Source organism: Salmo trutta, chromosome 12, assembly GCF_901001165.1.
Source record: "Salmo trutta chromosome 12, fSalTru1.1, whole genome shotgun sequence".
In the NCBI taxonomy this organism is placed as follows: domain Eukaryota; kingdom Metazoa; phylum Chordata; class Actinopteri; order Salmoniformes; family Salmonidae; genus Salmo; species Salmo trutta.
Genome location: NC_042968.1, coordinates 58,740,045 through 58,750,687, shown reverse-complemented (window position 1 = coordinate 58,750,687; position 10,643 = coordinate 58,740,045).

The following is a 10,643-nucleotide window of genomic DNA, read 5'->3' as shown; positions in this document are numbered from 1 at the left end:
GCTTCTTTCAGATTCTCTACCCTGGCTTCACCCAGTTTGGGACAAGGGTAGAGAATTTGAATATAGCCACATACTTCCTCCTTATAAGGGCACACCCACAGGGGACATGGTGGAGGACTTTGACAGGGCACACCTTTAAGTCAAAATAAAATCAAATGTATTTATGAAGCCCTTTTTACATCAGTAGATGTCACAAAGCGCTAAACAGAAAACCAGCCTTAAAAACGTATTCGGGATCGGTGTCCCTTCCACGGGACGGTTGAGCTAACGTAGGCTAATGCGATTAGCATGAGTTTGTAAGTAACAAGATCATTTCCCAGGACATAGATATAGCTGATATTGTCAGAAAGCTTAAATTGTTGTTAATCTAACTGCACTGTCCAATTTACAGTAGCTATTACAGTGAAAGAATAGCATGCTATTGCTTGAGGAGAGTTCACAATTTCAAACATGACAAGTTAATAAACAAATTAGGTACATTTGGGCAGTCTTGATACAACGTTTTGAACAGAAATGCAATGGTTCATTGGATCAGTCTAAAACTTTGCACATACACTGATGCCATCTAGTGGCCAAAATCTAAATTGCACCTGGGCTGGAATAATACATGGCCTTTCACTTGCATTTCAAAGATGATGGTACAAAAAAATACTAAAGAATGGTTGTTTTCTTTTACCAGATCTATTGTGTCATATTCTCCTACATTCCTTTCAAAGTGTTTCCTATCAAATGGTACCAAGAATATGCATATCCTTGCTTCACGGCCTGACCTACAGGCAGTTAGATTTGGGTATGTCATTTTAGGCAATTTTCTTTTTTTTAAGGGCTAATCCTTAAGAGGTTTAAACCCCAAACAGCTAGCAATGCAGATGTAGAAGCACGGTGAGTAGAAAGGCAGAAACCTAGGAAGAGGAACCAGGCTCTGAGGGGTGGCCAGTCCTTTTCTGGCTGTTCCGGGTGGCGATAAGAGTACATGGCCGTTAAGCCCAGATTGCGCTTGAAGATGTTCAAATGTTCATAGATGACCAGCAGGGTCAAATAATAATCACAGTGGTTGTAGAGTGTGCAACAGGTCAGAACCTCAGGAGTAAATGTCAGATGGCTTTTCATAGCCGAGCATTCAGAGGTCGAGACAGCAGGTGCAGGAGAGAGAGAGAGAGGGAAAGAGAGAGAAAAACAGCAGGTCCAGTGAACAGGTCAGGGTTCCATAGCCGCAGGCAGAACAGTTGAAACTGGAGCAGCAGCACAACCAGGTCGACCGGGGACAGCCAGGAATCATCAGGCCAGGTAGGCCTTAGACACTGTGGCCCCATCCGAGGGTACCCCTGGACAGGACCAACCAGGCAGGATATAACCCCACCCACTTTGCCAAAGCACAGCCCCCACACCACTAGAGAGAATATCAACAGACCATCAACTTACTACCCTGAGACAAGACTGATTATAGCCCCCGAAGATCTCCACCGCACAAACCCGAGGGGGGCGCAAAACCGGACAGGAAGATCATATACAAACAGATAAACTACTGTAACTAAGATCCTGTTGGTAGAGAAGAGGTCATAAAAATATACAGTCAGTTGTCATAAGCTAACACCAACAATTATATGACAGTTTATGGCATTTATCATAGTTATAACCATATCATGTAGCTGTTGGTTCTTTCCACGAAATGAGTGCCTTTGGCCTCCCTTCGATATTTTAAGTAGAAATCGTGCACCAATATTGCATTTTAAAAACCTGTTATATTAAATGAAGTGTCCATTAATATTCACCACATGGAACATTCAGTAAATCTGATATTTATATATGAATAAATGCTTGCTGAAGTGCCAAAATTCTTCATTTTGACATGTCCCTCCATCAACCCTGTGTCACTTCTAGGAAGATTTCAACCCACTTAATCCAAAAATGTCACCATCATTGTAACGCCCTAATTATTTTGTTGCTTTGACATGTGATTAATGATTCATTCACTACTGTCCCTCATTCTATATTTAACCTTGTTACGTAAACTGAACTTTCATTTATTATGGTGAAACTAGTCCTTTCCTTTTTTTCCAAAAGAAACATTGGACATCTAATTGTCAAATCATGGTGTAAAAGCAGGCAAACTGGTTTTACTCTTTTTGGCCATTTTGGTGTTTTGCGGTGGAAAACTGAGCGGGTCGAGCATAACACATTAAACCTGTAACCCAGAAAAAGACAGCCTGGGGTGAAGCTTGCATTCAATTGCTACTCCCTGTTTCACACAACAGTGTTCCATTTCCTGTCACAGTCAACACTAACTTTATTTGGCAATTAATAGGCACTTACTACAGTCATTTTTTATTTATTTAACCTCTTGGGATTGGATTTTTTTTATTATTAAGTTGAACATTTGCTATTTATGACAGAATGTTAAAATTCTATGAAATCAAACGGTTTTGTTTTACCAAGTTTTACTTCGTTAAAGGCACCGAAGTGGAAGGATGTCCCTGTTATGATTAAGATGGCCTGGTGATAAAAAAAGGATGGAGCAGAGAAGATGATAAATAAAATGATAAACAGCTCCATGATTGTGACATGGTTGAGTTGAAGTTTGTAGTACAGTAAAACTGACTTCTGCTTCAGTTTAAGGACACACCTCTCAATAAAAGCCTGTCAAACCTGTGGTGCCATAATGCATGGCCGCCACAAGATGGGGGTGTAGCTTCACAAATCTTCTTCTTCATAATCTTGCCTCCAATGTGAAAATCAATAATTCAGGGCACTCGCTCAATCCCCTGTCATAATAGGCAATAACCAGAATATACTGTAACGAAACAAGCTTGTTCCAAGAATGAAAATAGTGTGACTCATCCGTCCAATTCAATCTCCCTCCCCACCCATGACCCCTCCACTTTATGTGTGTGCATGTTGGTATGGGTGTGTGTATGTGTGCGTGCATGTGTACCTGCATGCGTGTGTGTGGCTGTCTAATCCTGCAACGGTGCAGATCAAAGAGTTCACAGCATTGGTCGCCACCAGGGCCACAGCCCCCAGAACCAACCAATTTACTTCCCCTCTCAGCCAACTCACACAGGCTTCATTTGAGAGGCCCGTCAGAAACCAATAAAGCCACTTAAGCCACTATTCCCTAACATGAAAGAGGGAAACCAAAATAGAGGGATGGGTGGAGAAAAAAAGAGAGAAAGGGAAAAAAGGAAGTTAGGGAGAGAGGCGTTTGATCTGCTCGTTCTGGGGCATCGCTCGGTGGGGGGGTTGTTCCCTAGGAGTTCAGTAGACAGCATTTGTGGTCCCCTGGAATTTTTTTATTCTGTTTTTGTGTTTTTTCATCTTTCTTTTTTTTTATACCAGCAGGCTTAAAGTGGGATGTGGAGAGGTAAATAATGAGGCCGCATGTCCCAATTTTTTTTTTTACAGTGGAAGAAGTTAGAGAGAATAGGGAAAGCGGGATGAGGGGGGGAATGGAGAGGAGTGACAAAGGAGATGAGACAATAATAGAGAAGGTGAAGAAAGATACATCTAAAGAACGAGTGTAGGGAGTCAAGAGGCAGAGGGCAGCAAATGAGGGCTGAGAAAAGAGAGTAATAAATAATGAAGAGAGAGAAGAAAGTAAAGGAATCATGAAAAGAGCAGCAGAACAGTCAGAGGAGACAGGATGAATAGAAAGATCGTGGGTGACCTTCAAAACTGTCTCTCTCCTCCCTCTATCTGTGTGTAGGTTGAAGAAGGGAGGGATTGGGGTGGAAGGGCGGAGTGGTATGTAGGGGGTCAGGTGAGGCCTAACAAAGTGTTTTCCCCAGTAGTGATTGGAGCTAAAGGAAGAGGATCCCCCCCACACACACACTCTTCCTGGACAGAGAGTAAGCCATCCATCATGTGATTCCTGGGGTTTGTTGCTGCGTTGCTTCCTGTACAGCCACAGTCCCTGAATGATGACTCAACCACATCCACAACCACTAACTGACTGGCTGTGACAATAACTGTTACAATAATGCCACTGCTCTCTCTGTGCTGCCTGTCTGCCTGCTTGTCTGGCTGGGACAATGACCACCAGGATATTCAATGGTATTCCTCACCAACCCTGCATACATTTGGTAGACCATTTCTTCATGTTATAGTGAACTACATTTGTGCTGTTTTCATGTTTTCTGACCACAGATTCAAGCTGTGATTTGGTGATCATAACCACAGCTTGAGAGAATCACCACCATCATTTAAAAAAATACCCTTCCAGGTTTCCTTGCCAAAGAGAAAGAATGACTTTTTTCTGTGGACAAAAGTACAGATGAGTGACAGAGAATGGAGGTGAAAGGAAAAGAGAGAAAAAGAGATACAGGAACGTTTTGGTTGAGTGGTTTTGAGTTAAGACAGACAGCTCAGCAGAGGCACAAAAAAGGTCCGTTTTTTTTTACATCTTTGGTTTTACTTGTGGAGTCTGCCTGTTGCCGTGGGCGTAGGGCTTAAATCATGTCACACATGATCAGCAACAGACTAGGAGAGGAACCGGGGCTTAGAGCCAGCCCCTTCCTACCGCCATGGAGGAAAAATCCATACCCTCTCTGTACACTTCCATATCATGTCACCGCCTCACTCATTGCCCCCTCTGATGGCTGTGGAACAATCTCATTACAGCTCCACTCATAACATACGCAGCCTGCGCCAAATTCACACAGGAGGGGTGGGAGGGGGATGATATTTACCTCGGATTGAAAGTTTTAGTGTGCTGGCTTATTGATCATTTGCAGTGGCGTGTACTGTGCCTTCAGGCGACAGAGTAAAGGGAAAGCAGAGAGAAAGAGAGAGAGAGAGATGGAGGGACAGAGCGAGAGTCAGAAAGAGAGAGAAAGGAAGAGAGAGGAGAGACAGAGATATACAATAAGCATCTTCATTCCCTGTAACTGCTTAAATGCTTTGGACCCATGGGACTTCTCCACCACAGAATGATTGACACCTCAAAATCACTTATCAACACAATCTTAAACACAAACACAAAAAAACACGCGTGCGTACACACACACACACACACACACACACACACACACACACACACACACACACACACTGAAAAAATCATGTGAAAACAATAAATGTGGTTTTCAGACACATTTATGTACACGTTTGAATAAATCACATCTAAATAATGTCACACACATTTTTTGTTGTTGTGGTTTTCGGACAACTGTGAAGTTTCACACAGATTTTCACGTTTTGACATGTCTTTAACTCCTTATTTTTGACACTAAACAGGCTCCATATATACAGTACTTCCATAAATGTTTTTAAATGGTACCGGGGGACCTTCAGACGAGTCTTGTGAGGCCTGAGGGTATCCTAGAGAAAACCAACCGACATCTACAGTTGAAGTCGGAAGTTTACCTACAAATACATTTAAACTCAGTTTTTCACAATTTCTGACATTTAATCCTAGTAAAACTTCCCTGTCTTAGGTCAGTCAGGATCACCACTTTATTTTAAGAATGTGAAATGTCAGAATAATAGTGGAGAGAATGATTTATTTCAGCTTTTATTTCTTTCATCACATTCCCAGTGGGTCAGAAGTTGACTAACACTCAGTATTTGGTAGCATTGTTTTTAAATTGTTTAACTTGGGTCAAACATTTTGGGTAGCCTTCCACAAGCTTCCCACAATAAATTGGGTGAATTTTCGCCCATTCCTCCTGACAGAGCTGTGTAACTGAGTCAGGTTTGTAGGCCTCCTTGCTCACACACGCTTTTTCTGTTCTGCCCACAAATTTTCTATGGGATTGAGGTCAGGGCTTTGTGATGGCCACTCCAATACCTTGACTTTGATGTCAAGCCATTTTGCCACAACTTTGGAAGTATGCTTTGTCACAGGCCGGCTCATAGCCTGTGGCAAAAATGAGAGGACATCAACAACTGGTATAGGCCAATTCAAAACGTTCTTTATTATAAAACAAAACTATTAACTATAAACAAAGAAAAAGGAATGAGGTGTGGAAATGTCATAATGTAAGGTGTATGTAAGGTGCATGGATGCGTGAATATGTGTGTGTAAACATGACTGAATGGAAACTAACTAAACCAACAAAGTAACAAACAAAACCGGATCATACCTGGAGGAGCAGGGAGAAAGAGAGCAGGCAAAACGAGGAGAAGCTCAGCGAGGAGCCAGGCCGAGAGGTTAGTGGAGAAGTTTGTTAAATGCCCTGAGCCCAGGTGGCTCCAATCACACCAGCTGCAATCACTAACAACCCTCCTCTGCCTGCAGGGGGAACCACCCCTGCACTGCAGAGGAGGAGCCGTGACAGCTTGGACTCATTGTCCATTTGGAAGACCCATTGGGGACCAAGCTTTAACGTCCTGACTGATGTCTTGGGATGTTGCTTCACTATATCCACATAATTTTGTTTCCTCATGATGCCATCTATTTTGTGAAGTGCACCAATCCCTCCTGCAGCATAGCACCCCCACAACATGATGCTGCCACCCCCGTGCTTCACGGTTGGGATGGTGTTCTTTGGCTTGCAAGCCTCCCCTTTTTCCTCCAAACATAACAATGGTCATTATGGCCAAACTGTTCTATTTTTGTTTCATCAGACTAGAGGACATTTCTCCAAAAATACGATCTTTGTCTCCATGTGCAGTTGAAAACCGTAGTCTGGGTTTTTTATGGTGGTTTTGGAGCAGTGGCTTCTTCCTTGCTGAGCGACCTTTCAGGTTATGTCAATCTAGGACTCGTTTTACTGTGGATATAGATACTTTTGTACCTGTTTCATCCAGCATCTTCACAAGGTCCTTTGCTGTTGTTCTGGGATTGATTTGCACTATTGTTTGTACAAATGAACTTGGTACCGTCAGGTGTTTGGAAATTGTTTCCAAGGATGAACCAGACTTGTGGAGGTCTCCAAATTTTTTTTCTGAGGTCTTAGCTGATTTCGTTTGATTTTCCCATGATGTCAAGCAAAGAGTCACTGAGTTTGAAGGTAGGCCTTGAAATACATCCACAGGTCACCTCCAATTGACTCAAATGATGTCAATTAGCCTATCAGAAGCTTCTATAGCCATGACATCATTTTCTGGAATTTTCCAAGCTGTTTAAAGGTACAGTCAACTTAGTGTGTGTAAACTTCTGACCCACTGGAATTGTGAAACAGTGAATTATAAGTGAAATAATCTGTCTGTAAACAATTGTTGGAAAAATTACTTGTGTCATGCACAAAGTAGATGTCCTAACCGACTTGCCAAAACTATAGATTGTTAACAAGAAATTTGTGGAGTTGTTGAAAAATGAGTTTTAATGACTCCAACCTAAGTGTATGTAAAACCTCCGACTTCAACTGTATGTGTTCGTGAGAGTCTCACGTTTCCACAGAGTGGTACTAGCCCAAACTGTTTGGACGCTACAGACACAAGTAAATGTCCATGAATGTTTCATGTGTGTTTTGACATGCCCCCAAATTAATATAGTTGGTTCACAGTTGGTTTTGATATTGTAACATGCGTGCCATTGTCACATCTGGACAAAACCAACATGCACGGGATGGCGTACACATGGCAAGTAGTTTCAGGTGTGCTTTTGTAATCAGCAGGATAAGAACCCAGGTCTCACCACAGGAGAAGCCAATGACTTGACCATTAGGGCCAACACTGGGTTTCTCTTCCAATGTATATTTATTATCAATTAATCTTAATCTCAGACCATTGACTGCTCAATTCAAAATAGGGCTGTCAAGAGTAAAAATATGTAGTCGAGTTAAATCGCAGGATTGCTGTGATTGCTTGATAAAGGCGTTGGAGGGGATGGCTGCTTTTTTATGGGATCTTATTGACCTGTTATGGATAGGGGGTAGTATTTTCACGGCCGGATAAAAAACGTACCCGATTTAATATGTTTATTACTCCTGCCCAGAAACTAGAATATGCATATAATTGTTTGATTTGGATAGAAAACACCCTAAAGTTTCTAACTGTTTGAATGGTGTCTGTGAGTGTAACAGAACTCATATGGCAGGCCAAGACCTGAGAAGATTCCAAACAGGAAGCGCCCTCTCTGACCATTTCTTGGCCTTCTTTAGCCTCCTTATTGAAAACAGAGGATCTCTGCTGTAACGTCACACTTTTTAAGGCTCCCATAGGCTCTCAGAAGGCGCCAGAACGTTGAATGATGACTCTGCAGTCCCTGGCTGAAAAACAGTAGCGCATTTGGATAGTGATTGATCTGAGAACAATGAGACTGGTGCGCGCGTGCATGTGAAGAGTCCATTTTACATTTTCAGTCTTTGAACGAAAACGACGTCTCCTGGTCGGAATATTATTGCTATTTTACGAGAAAAATCACATAAAAATTGATTTTAAACAGCGTTTGACATGCTTCGAAGTATGGTAATGGAAATATTTTGACATTTTCTGTCACGAAACGCGCCAGCGCGTCACCCTTCGTTACCCTTCGGATAGTGTCTTGAACGCACGAACAAAACGACGCTATTTGGATATAACTATGGATTATTTGGAAGCAAAACAACATTTGTTGTTGAAGTAGAAGTCCTGGGAGTGCATTCTGACGAAGAACAGCAAAGGTAATCCAATTTCTCTTATAGTAAATCTGAGTTTGGTGAGTACCAAACTTGGTGTGTGTCAAAATAGCTAGCCTGTGATGGCCGGGCTATCTACTCAGAATATTGCAAAATGTGCTTTCACCGAAAAGCTATTTTAAAATCGGACATAGCGATTGCATAAAGGAGTTCTGTATCTATAATTCTTAAAATAATTTATGTTTTTTGTGAACGTTTATCGTGAGTAATTTAGTAAATTCACCGGAAGTGTTCGGTGGGAATGCTAGTTCTGAACGTCACATGCTAATGTAAAAAGCTGGTTTTTGATATAAATATGAACTTGATTGAACAGAACATGCATGTATTGTATAACATAATGTCCTAGGAGTGTCATCTGATTAAGATCATCAAAGGTTAGTGCTGCATTTAGCTGTGGTTTTGGTTTTTGTGACATTATATGCTAGCTTGAAAAATGGGTGTCTGATAATTTCTGGCTGGGTACTCTGCTGACATAATCTAATGTTTTGCTTTCGTTGTAAAGCCTTTTTGAAATCGGACAGTGTGGTTAGATAAAGGAGAGTCTTGTCTTTTAAAATGGTGTAAAATAGTCATATGTTTGAAAAATGGAAGTTTTCGGATTTTCGAGGAATTTGTAATTCGCGCCACGCCCTATCATTGGATATTGGAGTGGTGTTCCGCTAGCGGAACATCTAGATGTAAGAAGTTAACCAACCGTGCTATTTTGTTAGTTTTTTTGCATTGTTTGTCATTTATTTTGTACATAATGTTGCTGCTACCGTTTCTTGTGGCCGAAAAGAGCTTCTGGACATCAGAACAGTGATTACTCCACCAGAGATGTTGCCAGAGAATTGAATGTTGATTTCTCTACCATAAGCTGCCTCCAGTGTCGCTTTAGATAATTTGACAGTACGTCTAACCGGTCTCAATACAGCAGACCACGTGTAACCTCGCCAGCCCAACACCCTCTTCACCTGCAGGAGCATCTGAGACCAGCCACCTGGACAGCTGATGAATCTGGGTTTGCACAACCAAAGAATTTCTCAGGGACATCTCAGGGAAGCTCATCTGCATGCTCTCCAGTGCCTTGACCTGACTGACACTTGACACCAACAAACGCCCCATAATATCTGGCCCTCTGCACTTCCTAAATCGTGGCATTGAACGTTCAGCAAACTTTTAGCCCTCCATAACTGGCTACGAAACTATTGCAGCACTGTGGGTGTAACATTTATTGACAATTTTGATACAAAGCTCAAAAACAAACCTGGTATTATAAGGAGGATGGGATCCACCCAATTCATTTGGTAGAATGATAAGGCTATGTTGAGACAATTACTTATCAATGACCCATGCCCAGCTCATTTAATCCCTACCATTGTTTTGCTGAGTTGTCAGCAATTGTACATTATCCAGGGGCGTTAGAAGACACAATGTAAGTAACTTAATGTATGTCCCTCTTAATGCCTCTTCTGATCCTACAGCTGTTGTATGCAGTAATCATATGCCCATGAACCAGAGTTATACTGTTAGCACTGAGGTGGTGTACCCTGCACTAACATAAATAACCCGATTATGTCTACCTCTGCTAAGCTTCCCAGTAAAGCAAGAAAAACAATCAAGAATCCTAGAAAAGTGTTAAAAATAGCCCACGTTAACATATGTAGCTAAAGAAACAAGGTTCATCAAATTAATAATTTGCTAGTAACAGATGACATTCACATTCTGTGTCACAACCTGATCTCTTTCACCGGTCTTTGTGCTTGTCTTCACCTCCCTCCAGGTGTCACCCATCTTCCCCATTATCCTCAGTGTATTTATACCTGTGTTCTCTGTTTGTCTGTTGCCAGTGCGTTTTGTTTCATCAAGCCTACTTGAGTTTTTCCTGTGCTCCTGTCTTTCTCTAGTTCCTCTTTTCTAGTTTTCCCAGTTTTGACCATTCTGCCTGCCCTGACCCTGAGCCTGAGCCTGCCTGTCGTTTTGTACCTTGTCACTCCACCCTAGATTACTGACCACTACCCGCCTTGACCCTGAGCCTACCTGTCAATCTGTACCTTTCGGAATCTGCTCTGGATTACTGACCTCCGCCTGCCCTTGACCTGTCAC